This window comes from Platalea leucorodia (assembly GCF_965183815.1).
Source record: "Platalea leucorodia genome assembly, chromosome: W".
Lineage (NCBI taxonomy): Eukaryota > Metazoa > Chordata > Aves > Pelecaniformes > Threskiornithidae > Platalea > Platalea leucorodia.
This window is the reverse complement of record NC_138859.1, coordinates 29,146,391-29,165,286: the sequence shown is the minus strand read 5'-3', so window position 1 is coordinate 29,165,286 and position 18,896 is coordinate 29,146,391.

The window sequence follows — 18,896 nt, the reverse complement described above, 5'->3', positions numbered from 1 at the left end:
CTCACAGAGCCACGTCATTAGTCAATACTAATATATTAATATTAGTATTGGAACTATTTTCCGGCACTGAGTCCAAGTGGTACACAATGGCTTGTCTCCATAATGTTAAATTATTTTAGCCTCCAAGAATGGGTGATAACAACTAAGTTGCTAACTGAAAATGTCCCTAGTACTTAAATAGTCCTGAATAGCCCCAGGAATTCTGGGAAAGAGTAATTTCTCCCTGAATTAACCATACTAGAGACTCATAGTATTTGAGCTCTGATACCTGGGAACATTCCTGAACACAGATTAATTTATTAGCATAGGTAACACCTTAGACTGTTCTTTACACTGGAGAAGACAACAGTCAGATAATTGCTGAGAAGAAGAACTCAGAAATTAAATATATATATCAGAATAGACTAGAATAATCTTCGCTGGTATAAACTGTAGAATTCCTGAGAACTATTGTTTTGCCTCTCGTCCCTTTGTGAATCTCAGGGACAGTGTCCTCATGGTGTATGGCAAGACAAGAGGTCCAGAGCTGCAGCCAAGGTCAGAGTGAAATTCAGGAACTTTCTAAAGTTGGCAGAATTTCTAAACTCGGTGTCCTGGTTTCAGCTGGGATAGCACTGATTTTTCTTCCTAGTAGCTGGTATAGGGCTGTGTTTTGGATTTAGGATGAGAATAATGTTGATTGATAACACACTGATGTTTTAGTTGTTGCTAAGTAGTGCTTACACTAGTCAAGGACTTTTCAGCTTCCCATGCTCTGCCAGGTGTACAAGAAGCTGGGAGGGGGCACAGCCAGGACAGCTGACCCAGACTGGCCAAAGGGCTATTCCATACCATATGACGTCATGCTCAGTATATAAACTGGGGGGCAGCGATCGCTACTCAGGGACGTGCTGGGCATTGGTCAGCGGGTGGTGAGCCAATTGGATAGTGTATCACTTGCTTTGTATATTATTATTATTATTATTATTATTATTATTACTACTATTACTACTATTCTATTTCATTTTACTTCAATTATTAAACTGTTCTTATCTCAACCCATGAGTTTTCTCCCTTTCACCCTTCCAATTCTCTCCCCCATCCCACTGGGGTGGGGGGAGTGAGCGAGCGGCTGCGTGGTGCTTAGTTGCTGGCTGGGGTTAAACCACGACAGTCCTTTTTGGCGCCCAACGTGGGGCATGAAGGGTTTGAGATAATAACAGATTAACCAGAGCGTATTAAGGAATTTGTACCTGTTAACAGTTGCTGGTCATAATATTGATTCATCTGTTCTCAGTATTAGTCTGCCTGATCTGCACCATGCTCTTGTTTTTGCAGTATGTGTTAAAGATTGGTGTTGGGTTTTGCAGTTTGCTGTGCTCTGCAGTCATAAGTGAGGTTTTGCCTGGGAGATTTGTTATTAAAACACTGACCTTGAGCGCTATCTGGTATTTGGGTTCTGTAGTGAAGCCGTTACTGTACTTTGGGTACCACCTCATGGAGACAATTAGCAATTACACCTCTTCCTCTGAGAGGTTTTTTTATGGAGGAAATGCAGAATGGCACCTTCGCTGCCTTCTTCTATGATGTTTCCTCCTTCATTGCAATAACTTTTCAGTATCTTGAACATCCCTGGGTAGTTAAGATATATCTATTGGTAGTTCTTGGGAATATTGTTTCAGTTTTGCCTAAGGTTAATAAGCAGTTTAAGAATATCATCCAGAGATCTGCCCCAAGGCTGGATAGTTAAGAGTGGCAGGGTGTGTGGGAGAGCATGGGCAAGTACCTAGGACAGTGGGCACCTCCAATGTTTTGGAACTTCACCCCCTGAACAAGCGCAGAATCCTGAAAAACTAGTAAAGTATTTGGAAAAAGTATGTTGTCACCCTGGCAATTCTAGGGAGACACAGATCACTGCAATGTGCTGGGGCCTGGCCCATGCCTACCGAGCCCTATTCAACACTATTCAGAACCCTCAAGGGGAAGAGAAGGTCTCTGGATCTGACAACAAAATGACAGACGCTGCGGTTGTGCCAGCCCCTGCGCCAGCCCCCACAGCTGCACCAGCCCCTGCGACAGCCCCCGTGACAGCCCCCGCAGTTGCGCCCGCCCCTGCCACAGGCACTGAGGCTTTGCCAACCCCTGCGACAGGCACTGCGGCTGTGCCAGCCCTCACAACAGGCACTGCGGCAGATCCAGAGAACCAACCCGTGCCAGTATCAGTTGCCCCTATACAGAAGAAAAAATACACAAGAAAATCAGCTCATTTAGTAAGGGCTGATGATGAGCTAGGGCCATCAAGAGAGCAGGAGGAGGAAGAGGCAGAACCCACAGATGAGATGGTAACCACCCAATCCCTATCCCTGAGTGAGCTGCGAGATATGCAAAAAGATTTCGGTCGTCGTCCAGGCGAGCACATCATCACCTGGCTGCTCCAATGCTGGGATAATGGGGCCAGTAGCCTGGAATTAGAGGGTAGGGAAGCCATGCAGCTGGGATCCCTTTCTAGGGAAGGGGGCATTGACAAAGCGATTGGAAAAGGGGCAAAAGCGTGAAGGAAAGGTATCCCTTCAAGGAAGATGTTATATGTCACCCAGGCAAGTGGACCACCGTGGAGAGAGGCATCCAGTACCTGAGGGAATTAGGTGTGCTGGAGGTGATTTATAATGACCTGGACAACGAGCAGTTACCCAAAGATCCAGATGAAGTCCAGTGCACACGACCCATGTGGCGGAAGTTTGTACGGAGCACACCATCATCGCATGCAAACTCATTGGCAATACTGACCTGGAAAGATGAAGAGGGACCAATGGTGAATGAAATGGCTATCCAACTCCGACAATATGAGGAAAGACTCTCTTCCTCCCTACGGGCCTGTGTCTCGGCTGCGGAGAAACTGTCCCAGAACATCCAGCAACTCGAAGAGGATATATCCTACTCCTCACTTGTACGGACCAGTATCTCAGCCATTAGGACCAAGCGTCCCTCTGCTCAAGAGAGAAGATATAGTGCATACACACCACGGGGCACCCTGTGGTTTTACCTGCGTGACCACGGAGAGGACATGAGGAAGTGGGATGGAAAATCTACCTTGAGCCTAGAGGCACAGGTACGTGAGTTGCAAGGAAAAACAACCACAAAAGGGGGTTCTCCCAGGAAAATTGCTGCTCCAGTTTCCAGTGAGCAGTTCCCCAGACAGAGCAGAAGGGCTGATTTTGTTTCCAATCTTAATAAAGGGATTTTTGATTTGCATTTACAAGAAGTGAGTAACGAATGCTATGACCAGGACTAGAGGGGCCCTGCCTCCAGCCAGGTGGAGAAAAGGGACAACCAGGTTTACTGGACTGTGTGGATTCAATGGCCTGGCACATCAGCCCCACAGGAGTATAAGGCTTTAGTAGACACTGGTGCACAGTGTACCTTAATGCCATCAAGCTATGAAGGGGCAGAACCCATCTGTATTTCTGGAGTGACAGGGGGATCTCAACAGCTGACTGTATTGGAGGCTGAAGTGAGCCTAACCAGGAAGGAGTGGCAGAAGCACCCCATTGTGACTGGCCCAGAGGCTCCGTGCATCCTTGGCACAGACTGCCTCAGGAGAGGGTATTTCAAGGACCCAAAAGGGTACCGGTGGGCTTTTGGTATAGCTGCCTTGGAGACGGAGGAAATTAAACAGCTGTCTACCCTGCCCGGTCTCTCAAAGGACCCTTCTGTTGTGGGGTTGCTGAAGGTCAAAGAACAACAGGTACCAATTGCTACCACAACAGTGCACCGGCGACAATATCGCACCAACAGAGACTCCCTGATTCCCATCCATAAGGTGATTCGTCGACTGGAGAGCCAAGGAGTGATCAGCAAGACTCGCTCACCTTTTAACAGTCCCATATGACCAGTGCGAAAGTCTAATGGAGAGTGGAGACTAACAGTAGACTATCGGGGCCTGAACGAAGTCACGCCACCACTGAGCGCTGCCGTGCCGGACATGCTAGAACTTCAATATGAACTGGAGTCAAAGGCAGCCAAGTGGTATGCCACCATTGATATCACTAATGCGTTTTTCTCAATCCCTTTGGCAGCAGAGTGCAGGCCAGTTTGCTTTCACTTGGAGAGGCATCCAGTACACCTGGAATCGACTGCCCCAGGGGTGGAAACACAGCCCCACCATTTGCCATGGACTGATCCAGACTGCATTGGAACAGGGTGGGGCTCTGGAACACCTGCAATACATTGATGACATCATTGTGTGGGGCAACACAGCAGCAGAAGTTTTTGAGAAAGGGAAGAAAATAGTCCAAATCCTTCTGGAGGCCGGCTTTGCCATAAAAGAAAGGTCAAGGGACCTGCACAGGAGATCCAGTTTTTAGGAATAAAATGGCAAGAAGGACGTCGTCAGATCCCAATGGATGTAATCAACAAAATAACAGCCATGTCCCCACCAACCAGCAAAAAGGAAGCACAAGCTTTCTTGGGCGTTGTGGGTTTTTGGAGAAGGCATATTCCAAATCACAGTCTGATCGTAAGCCCTCTCTATCAAGTGACCCGGAAGAAGAATGATTTCAAATGGGGCCCTGAGCAATGACAAGCCTTTGAACAAATTAAGCAGGAGATGATAGTTCATGCAGTAGCCCTTGGGCCAGTCCGGGCAGGACAAGATGTAAAAACTGTGCTCTACACTGCAGCCAGGGAGAATGGCCCTACCTGGAGCCTCTGGCAGAAAGCACCGGGGGAGACTCGAGGTCGACCCCTAGGGTTCTGGAGTCGGGGATACAGAGGATCCGAGGGTGGCTATACTCCAACTGAAAAAGAGATATTGGCAGCATATGAAGGGGTTCGAGCCGCTTCAGAAGTGATTGGTACTGAAGCACAGCTCCTCCTGGCACCCCGACTGCCAGTGCTGGGCTGGATGTTCAAAGGGAGGGTCCCCTCTACACATCATGCAACTGATGCTACGTGGAGTAAGTGGGTCGCGCTAATCAGCCAACGGGCCCAAATAGGAAACCCCAGTCGCCCAGGAATCTTGGAAGTGATCATGGACTGGCCAGAAGGCAAAGATTTTGGAATATCGCCAGAGGAGGAGGTGACGCGTGCTGAAGAGGCCCCACTGTATAATAAACTACCAGAAAGTGAGAAGCAATATGCCCTGTTCACTGATGGGTCCTGTCGTCTTGCGGGGAAGCATCGGCGGTGAAAAGCTGCTGCATGGAGTCCTGAATGACAAGTTGCAGAAACTGCTGAAGGAGAAGGTGAATCGAGTCAGTTTGCAGAGGTGAAAGCCATCCAGCTGGCTTTAGATATTGCTGAATGAGAAAAGTGGCCAATGCTCTATCTCTGTACTGACTCATGGATGGTGGCAAATGCCCTGTGGGGGTGGTTACAGCAACGGAAGCAGAGCAACTGGCAGCGCAGAGGCAAACCCATCTGGGCTGCCGCATTGTGGCAAGATATTGCTGCCCAGATAGAGAACCTGGCTGTAAAAGTACGTCACGTAGATGCTCACATACCCAAGAGTCAGGCCACTGAAGAACATGAAAACAACCAGCAGGTGGATTAGGCTGCTAAGGTTGAAGTGGCTCAAGTGGACCTGGACTGGCAACATAAGGGTGAATTATTCCTAGCCTGGTGGGCTCATGACACCTCAGGCCATCAAGGAAGAGATGCAACATATAGATGGGCTTGTGATCAAGGGGTGGACTTAACCATGGACTCTATTGCACAGGTTATCCATGAATGCGAAACATGTGCTGCAATCAAGCAAGCCAAGCGGTTCAAGCCCCTCTGGCATGGAGGACGATGGCTGAAATATAAATATGGGGAGGCCTGGCAGATTGATTATATCACACTCCCACAAACCCGCCAAGGCAAGCGCCATGTGCTTACAATGGTGGAAGCAACCACCGGATGGCTGGAAACATATGCTGTGCCCCATGCCACTGCCTGGAACACTATCCTGGGCCTTGAAAAGCAAGTCCTTTGGCGACATGGCACCCCAGAAAGAATTGAGTCAGACAACGGGACTCATTTCCGAAACAACCTCATAGACACCTGGGCCAAAGAGCATGGCATTGAGTGGGTATATCACATCCCCTATCATGCACCAGCCTCCGGGAAAATCGAACGATACAATGGACTGTTAAAGACTACACTGAGAGCCATGGATGGTGGGACATTCAAACACTGGGATACACATTTAGCAAAGGCCACCTGGTTAGTCAACACTAGGGGATCTGCCAGTCGAGCTGCCCAATCAAGACTTTTACGTACCGTAGAGGGGGATAAAGTCCCTGTAGTGCACCTAAAAGATATGACAGGGAAGACAGTCTGGGTTACTCCTGCCTCAAGCAGAGGTAAACCCATTTGTGGGATTGCTTTTGCTCAAGGACTGGGGTGCACTTGGTGGGTGATGTGGGAGGATGGGGAAGTTCGATGTGTACCTCAAGGGGATTTGATTTTGGGTGAAAATAGCCAATGAACTGAATTATATAATGTTAGTTGCTATATAATACTGGATGTCATCACTTCAATGATTACTATGTGCCATATCAACAGTACACAGTAAGAATCACCCAAGTTAATGAAGAATTAACTTTGAGGAAACCAAGCAAAGTGCAGAGGTGATGGAACCAAAACTGATTTCAGCATGCAACAATCCAACACCACACACCATCTCTCCTGCCCTGAAAGACTGTTATGATGGATGAAGCCCAAAGTCATGGACTAAATGAACTCAACAAATGTTTTAGAGGGATAGCCTATAGACTAAGGAAATTATATCTATGTGTGTGTGTATATCTATATCTATCTATATCTATCTATACCTATCTCAAAAGACTGGAAAAATGATGGTGATTAATTGGAATGTATTGGAAAGTGTAAGACCTGGGCATAGCGTATATGGTATGGAATAAGGGATGGATATTGTCCTGGTTTCAGCTGGGATAGCGTTGATTTTTCTTCCTAGTAGCTGGTATAGGGATGTGTTTTGGATTTAGGATGAGAATAATGTTGATAACACACTGATGTTTTAGTTGTTGCTAAGTAGTGCTTACACTAGTCAAGGACTTTTCAGCTTCCCATGCTCGGCCTGGTGCACAAGAAGCTGGGAGGGAGCATAGCCAGGACAGCTGACCCAGACTGGCCAAAGGGCTATTCCATACCACATGACATCATGCTCAATATATAAACTGGGGAGAGTTGGCCGGGGGCAGCGATCACTACTCAGGGACGTGCTGGGCATTGGTCAGCGGGTGGTGAGCCAATTGGATAGTGTATCACTTGCTTTGTATATTATTCTTATATTATTACATTATTACTACTACTATTAATACTATTCTATTTTATTTTACTTCAATTATTAAACTGTTCTTATCTCAACCCATGAGTTTTCTCACTTTCACCCTTCCAATTCTCTCCCCCATCCCACTGGGGTGGGGGGAGTGAGTGAGCGGCTGTGTGGTGCTTAGTTGCTGGCTGGGGTTAAGCCACAACACTCAGCTACATGGGAGAAAAGCTAGAAAAGCAAAAGGAGATGCAACAGTGAGACATGTCTCTTTGCACTGTCCTTTCCAGGAATTTCTGGCTGTAGCTGGTAGAATTCATTTCTAATGGTCTTGCTGAAGTATTATTTCTACTAGTTCAAAGCACCTGTGTCCTGTTTCAGGTAAGCTTAGACAATGATGCTGGATCAGCAGTGCTAAATGAGACAGACTGTGTTTAAAGCAATACCTTATCTGTCTGCTTCCAACCCCATTTCTGAGGTATATTTCTCAAGGTAGTATTTGAATAAAAATAGGCCTTTGGACCATGGAAACTGTATCCAACTGCTATATTCAGGGATCTAAGCAAATACCCTTCATTTCAATTCCTCATGGCTAATCTGGACAACAATATACTTAACATCAGTCCTTTACACCTTGCATCTGAAGTGGTGAAACTGGACACAAGCTTACATCCAGATTCTGGATTTAATACAAAATTATGGAACAAAAAAAGGAAAACCAAGCATCACTGAATTAGTCATCCAGGTTCCTGGTTTCTGTTAGGTTCTTGTGTAAAAGAGGTCTACCATCATTATTTTATGAGAAGCTCAATCTAGTAGGCACACTGACTAGCAAGCAAAGAAAACCTAGGTTTTGAAATCCATTGGGAATTTTGGCTTGAAATTGAATTTTGGCTGGGCAGCTCCAGATTTAGGTTATATTATGGCAGAAATACATGTATCAAGGGAAACTTAGTCAAAAATTTAAGAATCCATGAAATATATAGATCATTCTAAGAGCAGAAGGCCATGAGTCAGGGTAACAAGTATATGGGATGCAGGCTTATTGGCAGTCAGTACATCATGTAAATCCTTTTCTGCATCTGCCTTTTAATCTCTTTGTTTTTCAGCTCTCCATCTGTAAAATGAGAATAACTACTTATATTCTTTCATCCTTTGTTTGTTAAGAAAAAAAGTCACACAGGACAGTGCTATGTTTTGCTGCATCTTATAAATTAAATGCTGATCCCTACTGGGGCCCCTGGGCACTGCTGCTGTATAAATAAATCCATAGCTATGGTTGTCACAGAGGGAGAATATTGACTGCAGGTGAGGAATAGGTAGCCAAAGCCAAGCAGTTTAACTCTTAAGCAGCGAGGATCCTGTTTTCCTGTCCTTTGTAAGAAGGAAAAAGTACAGGGAAAAAGATAAAATATATGACACATAAGATGCATCATTTTTAAAGGGAATGGTTTTGAAAATTTCTCCACAATGCATCAACAGCCTGTCTGCAAGCATCAATTTTTTTTTTTTTGCCTCCTTTACACATTTTTTAGCAAATTTCATGCCAGTGGAAGATGCAGGATTGAATTTCTTAAATCTCCCTTTTATCCATAGAAAAGATAAAGCATAGTCAGAAAATATGCAGGTTTCCTCAGATTTTCAGGCCAACATGCCTTCAATTTGACCTGAAGGGACACCTCTACCGGAGGGAAAAGCAGTTTAGTCACCATTCTCATTTTATCCTTGGCCTATGATGCTGAAATTATTATCCTGAGAGTTGAGTGGGATACTTTGGTGTAAGTATGATATAGGCACCTGCTCTCTCTGCTGATGCTATCCAACTTGTTTCACATGGGCCAATGTACAGTCTTCTGAAAACCTCTTTCAGTCACTTCCAACCAGAACACAGTTGCAAGTTCATTACAGCCTGAAACAGAAAACCCTGATTTAGGGGGCTACACAGAGCAGCGCAGTCTCCCAAAGCCATCCAGCCATCCATAACACTGCTGCCTTGCCCCAACATGCCTCTGTGAGATATTTTCTAAGAAAGAGGCACAGATGAAATTTTTTTGTGAAGGCCACCAGCTCTCACTGCTGTCAGTGTAATATAGTCACTAAATTCCCAAAGACAATATTACTGCAAATCACCTCAAATGTACTGCAGGCAGTAGAATGATCCCGTAATCAAAGAGGTAGATAGGTCTTTGAGGACAAGTTTAATTACTTTAATCTATACAGCCTGGAAAACATAATGGTTAATGGGGTAATCTACTGAAGTATATGGAATTTTAAATAGTACAGACTATGCCACTGTATGACACTACTCTCAGCACAGCAGAGATGATAAAACCAAGAGCATAAATGGTGACTGAAGAAAGCCTTAGATGTTCATAAATCAATAATTGATAAAATGTACTCTTGTGTAACTAAGTAGAATTTAATGTTGCAGGTAGAATAAACTGATTACATGATACTGTAGTGCTCAGTGGAATTATGGAATGAGCTTCATTCATTCACTCTAATTGCTGCATATTTGTATACAAATGGCTGAAATGGTTCTATCAGTTTTGTAGTCTATAAAACTGCAAGAAAATCCTGCCCTTTGAGTCCACAGATGAAAGCCATGATATTTTCCCAGCATGGGACTCCGTGCTCCTGGAAAAGCTGAACATCAGCAGATACATAGAGGTTGATGTTCTTGATACATCTGTCCATTAAAGATTTCAAAGCACTTTTCTCATGGGTAGAGGTGTTAACCCCTCTGTCCTGGCTAGATTCCAACCTGGGTAACAAGCCACCTGGACCAGATGCTGAGGGAACTTAAGGACGAAGTGGTTGGGCTGCTAACAGAAATGTACAATCTCTCATTAACATCTTCCACTGGAGATGTTATATCTGTCTTTTTAAAAGACATTAGGGATGATGTTGGGAATTACACACCAGTGAGCCTTACTTCAGCAAATGGACTGCAATGATAATTAAAAGTAGGATTATAAAAAATCCTAGATAAGCATGATATGTTACAAACAAAGAAATGTGTGTTGTGTAAAGGAAAATCAAGCTTCTTTAATTTACCAGAATTCTTTGAAAGTGTCAAATAAATATTGGATAAAGGAGAACTGGCTCACATAATCTATTAGGACTTTCAAGAAGCTTTTGAGAAATTCTCTCACAAAAGGCTGTTAAGGAAACTAAGCCATGATGGAATACGAAGGAAAACACATTATAATGGGACAAAGACTGGCTAAGAAACAGAATGCAAAGAAGGGGAATAAAAGCTTCATTTTAAGCAGGACTTGGCAGGAACACTTGTGCTCAGTTTTTACAGTTTTGGTGTGCTTTCGTTTTTCTTTTGTCTTGTTATTATTGGTTGTTAATTGAGAAAATACTTTGTTGAAATTTTTTGTGGCATGAAATTGAAATTATCCATTAATGTTATATTTGAGAGATGGAAAAATGCTTACATTTCAACAAAGTAAAGGTATATTTTAAAAAGGAAGTTAGTCAAGTGTTGGTTTCTAGAACCAAATCCTGTGATAATGCACTATGGGCACATGTGCAGTAGCCACAGTGTTCTAGGTCCTTTTCCGGTTAGAGGCTACTTGTTGATAGCGGTAGACAGTGTTAGATGACTCAGATGGTCCTATCCAGGTTTCTGGTTTGCTAAAGTGAGAGACAGTCTAGGTTTGGTTGCCTGGTTGGGAGACGTAAGACCCTTGGCAGAGCTGTGGGATGCCTGTAAACTGCAACTCTTCACCAGCTTACATTTATAGGGTGTGTTCCCCCTCCACACCCCACCTCTTCAGTTTAACAACTGATAGAAAGACCAAATTTTTAAAGATGTGGATTAATCTTGTAAGAGATTTCATTGATTTTTAAATTCAGATTGCATTGCTTCTTCCAAGGCCCTTTCCAGTACTTCGCAGAGCAGGACTCTGTTATGTGAGGCTGCAGCTACCTTTGCTTTCTCTTGCTATGTGCCTACTCCGCATGTTCCTTATCTGTTAATTTGTAAGGCAGTTCTTGCAAAATGAAAGTCTACAGAGAACAGGAATAAAAAGGGTGACATGGTCTCTGTCACTCCAAACAGAAAATGTTCCAGTGATCTTTTTTTTCACACCTTGTAGAATTTCAATTTTCCCTTTAAAACATGGATTAAACAATGTTGCCAAAAACATATGCTTCTGTGTCAAACATTTCACTTATTCAGGAATCTAGAGGCAGCTGGAGAGTTTTCACTGCCAAAGTGACTTCAACAATTGTCTCTTTCACTTTTAATTGGAAACATGCTCGTTTCAGGCGTAGGTGTGGATTATCAATATGTGGCAGTGTTAATTTCCCTCATCATTCAGTGTACATATGTCCTAAGTGACCATTCTTAAATAGCTTGAGGAAAATGATCTGAATCCATTGCCAAAGTGTCCTGTGCTCCTGTAAGTCTATGATTCACCATGGCACAGATTTCATCTGCTGATTAAAGATGGGAGTGGTCAGCACGAGTTAAGACATCACCAGTCTCTTGCTTCTTGTAAGACCTGCAGTGAGCTACACCAGAGGGTTACGGATGAATTACTGAAGCTAAGGGCCTTCTTATTACACTAGCTTTAACTATTACAAAAGCACAGTTCCAGTATTTGTTGCCCTGTGGATATTTCCTCTGGGTTTTATCTGTCGTGTAGATGGTCTTCCTCACACTACAGTGCTCCAGCCAATCTAGCTACAAACCTTTCTGTACCAGTCACACTCTAGTTCACCATATTTAAGGAACATCCTCTCATTCCCCCCCTTCCCACTTTTTTTTGGGGGGGGGATGTCATGCTTTCTACTAGGACTTTACTTGAAGGCAAAAGACAACAGGTCAAATCTCATAGTTTTTAACATCTTTTTCATTCCCAGCCTCAGCTTCTGTAGAGATGGTTGTGGCACTCCTTCCCCAAGCTCCCTTCCTTTCTCCCCTTTTAAACAGCTGAGTTTGGTTTGAACCTCATATTTGCTCATGTTGCAGGAAACAAATTGGAGGAAAGTTTGATAACAGTAATATCAAAACCAGTCTGTATCAGGTATTTCAAATGAAAAGGGAACAGAAACAAGCAAACAAAATTCAACACATACTGATAGGCTAATTTTCTCATGAGACACATCCGCCCTGCCTTTGAAACTAAGAAGGTGGATAAAACCTGAAGATTGAAGGTTATCAGTTTGTCAAGCAGGACCCACTCTGTGGGTGCCATAGGGTTAAGTGCTTGGTTCTATGCATCAAATCATGGGTGCCTCATCACCCAGGACATCATGTGGCAGGGCTGGGGTAATATCTCTGAGAAACGTGCCATATATTGACCTACACAGGAGACTCAAAACTTGACCTTTTCTACTTCATGATAAGCTGTCACATCAGATGGTGATATTATCCCACTGTCCCCTTTAATGCTGGATCACTGTAGCACTCTGTGGAAATGCATATGCATTTTTTTTTTCCTTCTTTTTAGTTCCATCCCATCCTTTCTTCTATCTGCTGCTTCTGCAACAAGTTTTATTTCCCTGCATGTTTTTAGGTGCACCTCTAGTGCCTCCAAGTATATGCATGCATGAGAATATATGTATGTAGATTTGAGATGGAGGGGGTGGGCCCTGAATATGTTCTGTGCACAAGGAAACCTGGATAGTTTACTTTTATTTTTGTGTCTTATATACTCAAAGTGTGATGAGCACTTTACAAATATGTAAACAAATACATACATACAAAGCTTCTAATCAAAACTAGTTTAAGACAATGCTTGGGAGAAAGACAAGGCAGCAGAAAAAGTCTGGGAGAACGGAGGGCAAGGAGTATGGAGACCAAATTGTATTGGGGAGTATAGTTCTTTATATCCTTAATAGGGGTTTATTTGAGTTACAAGGCCTGAAATTGCTTCTGGACAGGTGCTCAGAAATACCTCTCTATGTCCTCAGCAGATACAGGTAATGCACATTTTGTTGTTGACATTTAAATTTCTTTTTAAAGCTAGGATAGGTTTGCTAATGAATATTATGCTGATCTATTTTTCTTTGCACTTAGGAAATCTCAGCGCTCGATAGCATCCAAGATCCCCGTGTCTTATCTGCCATCCCCCCATACACACACCCACACCCCCCTGCGCCAAGAGGGATCCTGCTCTTGCAGCGCTGGGTAAGGGAATGATGGATGTTGCCATCTAGTGGGTATTTATCAGGCAGAAAAACAGACTTCCTACCCACGGCCACTAAGAAAATTCTGCCTCAAATCAGCAAGCGTGGAGACACACATTTGAGGGAAATGGAAAAGGAAAAACTGCCTCTCGGGCCAGCTTTCTAGGGGAGCATATGGAGCATTTACCTGCTCGCTCAGCCTCATTCAGATCCTATGTCTGTGTGACAGGATGCTTTGGGAGGCAGGGATACTCTGCAAAAAAAAAACCCTGAAGCCTTCTTTGCCCCTGTGTTCGGGGCCAGGACCCCTGATATGCTTCCCCTTTGATATGCTCAGGCAGGAGTGCACACACACAGCTGCAAAAATGATGAAGGGTGAAATTCATCCTCCCCCCTTCAAAACTCCTGCTCCTTTCTCAGCAGCAGGGCCAGGCGGACACCTTTTCTATTGTTCCAGCTGATCACTAAAGCCTTCATCATAAGGGGACTTTTGCAGTTAGCATTAAAATAAAGAAGGGTTATTCATACACACGCAGCTGGTGCGATCTTATCTGTCAGCCCCATGGAAATGAGGAATTAAATAGTAATAATAATCATCATAATAAAATTAGCCCTTTCTTTCTTTAGAAACCTCCATTTGCAGCTGTTGCGCTGGAAGCGGTGGCGTGGCTGCGAAGCACCAGGCCCCAGGAGTGCTCAGCGGGGTGACACCCTCCTGCTCCAATCTGCCTTGTATTAACGAGCTGCTTGACTGGAATGTGATGCTGGCCGAGCAGCAGATGCTTGGAGCGCGCTGTTACGGAGAATTAGCCGAAAGTTTATTCTTAGCTCTTCCTCACTGCTCCAGCAACATGTTCAACAGCTTGTGCATTTTGTAATGCTTCCTTTCATCGCCATGGCAACTGTTAAAACTTAAGGTGTGTACGACTTGCATGCTTTTAATGCTGCAGGCTGCTGGCAAAATGAAACCCTCGGTCTGTGCTGCTTCTCATTGCTGTTGATTCAAAAAGGGCCACAGTGTGTTGGGAAGGCAACTGGGAACATGTGTTTGCAAAATACTTTAGGCACAAGAGTGTGATTCAGTGTTTAAGAGAGACTGTGAATCTGATTTTTCTATCTAGCTAGTCATTTGAGCTGGGTAGAGGAACTATTGCTTCTGGCTGAGTTGCTTCTCCTCTTCACGTTGTCCTGAACTGACCATGTGTATTGCTGCCTCATAAAATGCAGCCTCAAATAGTTTGCAAGCAGTTGGGTAATGGGGAGGGCAATAAGAGCTGCATGATCACAGGTAGATTGATAGGATGTAACTTGGTGCTGAGAAACTACCAGCTTCTACCAAATGGCAGATTAGGGAGCCATTTCCCCCTTGAAAGAACTTGCTTTTATACCTGAGTTACTCACTACAAGCAGTCTGATTTCCCAATCAGCTGATGGCTGTACGAGTCTACCTCAAAAATAAAAAAAAGGAAAAAAAGTGGACTGCCTGGGAGCTGAACCCTCAAAATGTCACTTGGGTAAAGTGTCACTGAACCCCTATATAGCTTTATATCACCACCGTGGCTATATGCAGCCCAAGTTTGGCTGAAGCCTAGGGCTGTTGCCTGCAAAAGTAGATCCTGCTTTACACTGAAATCTTTTATAATGAAGCCATTTTTCCTTTCTACAAAACAACTTTGCTGTGAATCAAATCCTGCAGCCACTAATAACTGTCCCTATGGAGAAATCCTACAGAATGGAAAAGGTTTGAAACCTATAGGGGTTTATAGAAATTAAATCGGATTCTATAGAAATTACTCTAAATAGCCACTTAATAAAGGATGCTACACCTTCTGTAGAATTTTCACATTATATGATAAATATGAAGGGAGAATAATAACCCTGCAAATAGAATTGTTCAGATTGGTTTAAAAATCCTATATAAAACTTATTTCTCTATCTTAATTTCGCTAAGACTTTTTGTTTGCACTAGTGGCTTGAAATCGTAAATCTCAAAGCATTTCACAAAGAAAGAGCACAACTATCTGGAGATCATGCAGCCCACCTAGTGCCACTTTCCATGTCTACGAAAATAAATCCAGGTAGTCCTGCACTCTGAAGTCACCTTTTCAAACAGGATGCTTGTAGCATTTGAAACTGTTCCTTTCTGTTTTGGGGAAAGAATGACAAAAAGTCCCAAACACCTCCCCTTTCTCCCTCTCCCTCCAAATACCTAATCTTCCCAGAAACAGGGGACTGTGAGTCATTTTAAGCTGTTTCTTCAACATGACTTCAGCTCAGTGGTGTCCTACAACCTGAAGAGATTTGGAGCTGATTAGGTTACAATTGCAAAATGAATCATTTTCTTTTTATGCATTCATCAGATTTTATTTTTTTAATAGCCTTAAATGATCAAAATACATGGAAGCAGAGAGCATGGATAGAACACGTGCATTGCTATCTATATACAGTTTCTTAATTTTTTTTGGTTATGCACTGGAACCTATTAAAAATGTTTGTGTTTTGATGTGTGTGTTGCATTCAAACTGGTGCCTCCAGCTGCTATATATTTGGTGGTTAGTAATCTTTTCCATTATATTTTGAAAGGAGCAGATTTCTTCCTGTCTAAAATAAGCAACCAGCTACAAGGAAGCAATGGCTACACTGTGGTTTGCTGTTTTGTTGCATGCTTAAAATACTGGTGCTCTGCGAAAGCTGCAGGTGATGCTGAAACACGGCTGCTTCTACCACTAGAAATTTTAAGCTGAACCCTCATCTAGTGAATATCAGCAGAGCTGTATTGACTTGAGTAGAATTACTTTGATTTACACTATATATGAGCCTAATTATTTTTTTTTTATGTTGGTTTTGGGGTTTTTTTTGTTCTTATTTTCTGTTCCAGTGCATGAATGAGTTCAGGGCAAGGTGAATCTCCTGATAGGGAACAGTGGGGTGGTAGTACAATGTGAACCCTACTGTCCTGGGAGTGGAGGAAACTTGCTCTGTGCATCATATCCAGAGGGATTATCTGGTGGTGAGATGCTATGGAAAGCACACCTGGCCTGAAATTCATCCCAAGGATTGTTTAAGACAATACTATAAAGCTAAAGCAATGGTAACAGTGATCACAAATGTCAGCCTAGTCTGTTTGGGGGATGTCACAAAGAGAGACATAGAAGAAAAACTGGACTGGCACAGAAAAGCTCTAAAAGAACTGTATTTTAGTAAATTTCTTTAAGAATTCCCACTAATGCTTGTAATTAAAAATAGATGGCAAGATATCACCAGCAAGTAAGACTGCCCTGAACTCTCAATCTAAATTGATCAGGGCAGCATTTTCTTACCTTCAGAAAGGGAATCTCAAACCTTCTGTACCTGAATATGTGTGTATATATACACTTCACTGGCAGGTTATTTTCTAGTTGCCTATATGGTTTCAGGAAATTTCTTCTGAGTTGAGCAATCGGTCAGTTGCAAAACACAGTCTTAGCACACAATACTCCTACCGACCAGCTTATCCGAGCACTGGAGGGAGACGAACCACAGTTCTGGCAAGTCTTAAGGTCTTTTTCTGCTTTCTCAAACTTGTGTGGAGAGAGGAAAATAATGTATCAAATGCTGAGGACAGACAGTTGCTCCCAGTGCATCAAACAGCTGACTGGGGCCCTATCTCTAGATTCATTATATAAAAACAAGATTGTCACAATCAGGACAGCAGTCAACAGGGATAAGAAAGGAAATAAATCCAACATCCATTGGAAACAAAACTACATAAACCCATTTTTTAACAACTATCCCATCATCCTACAAGTCCCCATACTGTCCCAGAATATTACTGCTGCCCTCTATGCCCTTAAGTGTCTCTACAAGATTAGAGTGCTGGCCCCAAGCATTTTTACATGGCCACTCAGTAAACTGGATCAAAGAACTGAGTCAGCTAAAAACAGCCTGTCCACAAAAAATGGTAATTTTCCAGTTCACCCTTCTGGTTCACACTGACCATGCAAAGGTGTGCAGGACCTGTTTAAACTGGTGAAAAGCTGAACTGTGCACTTCACTTCAGGAGTTGCTGCTGTGGCTGTGAAGTATTGCTTTGCCATAGCAGTTCTCAGCCATACTGCTTCCACATCCCTTGTGCTAGAAGAGACATGAGTAAAAGACCACTACAGAAAGTTTAGCACCAGGAGAATTTTTAATGAAGATTTTGCAACTGGTTTATGATCCTTTTATGCCATCCAAATGTTTCCAAGGATTCCAGAACTGAGCTTCAGAATCACAACCATTGCATGGCTTTAATTAACTGGTGCTTGTACAATACACTGAACATAAACAGTGTATTTCTAAATGCTAATTGTTGTTATTGAACCCCCATGCTTCCTAGTGCAGTAATAACCTGTACAAAGCCTAACTTACTAGTATACAAGATCCAATTGTGTATCTTCCTCAAGGGATATTTATCTATCTTCACAGTGTGATTGCTAAGATAAATGCTAAAGTTTAAAATTCAGAAGTGCTTACTTCAGGGCATTATAACAAGACAACAAAAATATAAACTTGACAGAAGAAAAGCTTATGCATATAAATTATGTAGCCTTTTAATTGAAATATATTTCATAACAGATTTCATAGCCAGCAGATTATTTTTCAAGGCATTTCTTTTTTTCTTAAATAATAATAATTTGTAAAAGGCACTTTTTTGTTCCCTGTAGCTTTACAGAAATATAAACAAAAATTCTTGAACAGCAGAGCATTGCAATTTTAGCCATAATGGTCAACATTACAATTAGAACAGTTTGTTATGAGGACAGGGAATAGGACTGTGTTCAAGAAATGCGCTACAGCAAGCACTGTTGACTCACTGGCATTGCACACTGCTTCTTTTCATCTGAAGGGCAGCAATGCCGCACAGCAGCTGTTGTAGGAATAGCAGCCACAGGAGACATTGTCTTCAGCAATGATAAGCCAGGCTGAGAGGTTTAGCTTTATTTTATTTTCAGTTTTCAGTTTGTGGGGGTTTTGTGTGTGATTTATTTTCTTCCTTAGGAATCACATGAATTTTTTAAATTCTCAGTAACTCCCATAACCCAAAAGAAAAGTTTCATGCATGTTTCGCAGCAGTGCAATTCTCTTGAAAGCCAACTACTCGGGTCCAGTGGAAATAGGACTGATTTTGCCTGTGAGATTAAAAGCATTGTCAAGAGCTGGCTTTAGCATGCATAGCTTTGACCCATGTATTTTCCATCTGCATTGTTGACTGTTGTCCTATCTGTAACTTAGGCTTTCCGTACTCATTCTGCTGAGCCTAAAAAGGGCTGAAAATGAGCTGTTCTGGTAGCCTCAGTCCCACATGTGCCATATGCTCTATTTTCACCCAAATAGGACAAAATAGGAGTGCTTAAGAGATCTCTCTAAATATCCACCTGAGTTCCTGGGTAAACTGTATGGAGAAAAAGTCAAACTGCACTTGGAGTAGGTATGGGTCAGCATTTAACTGACAGACATCACCCAGAAAGAGAGG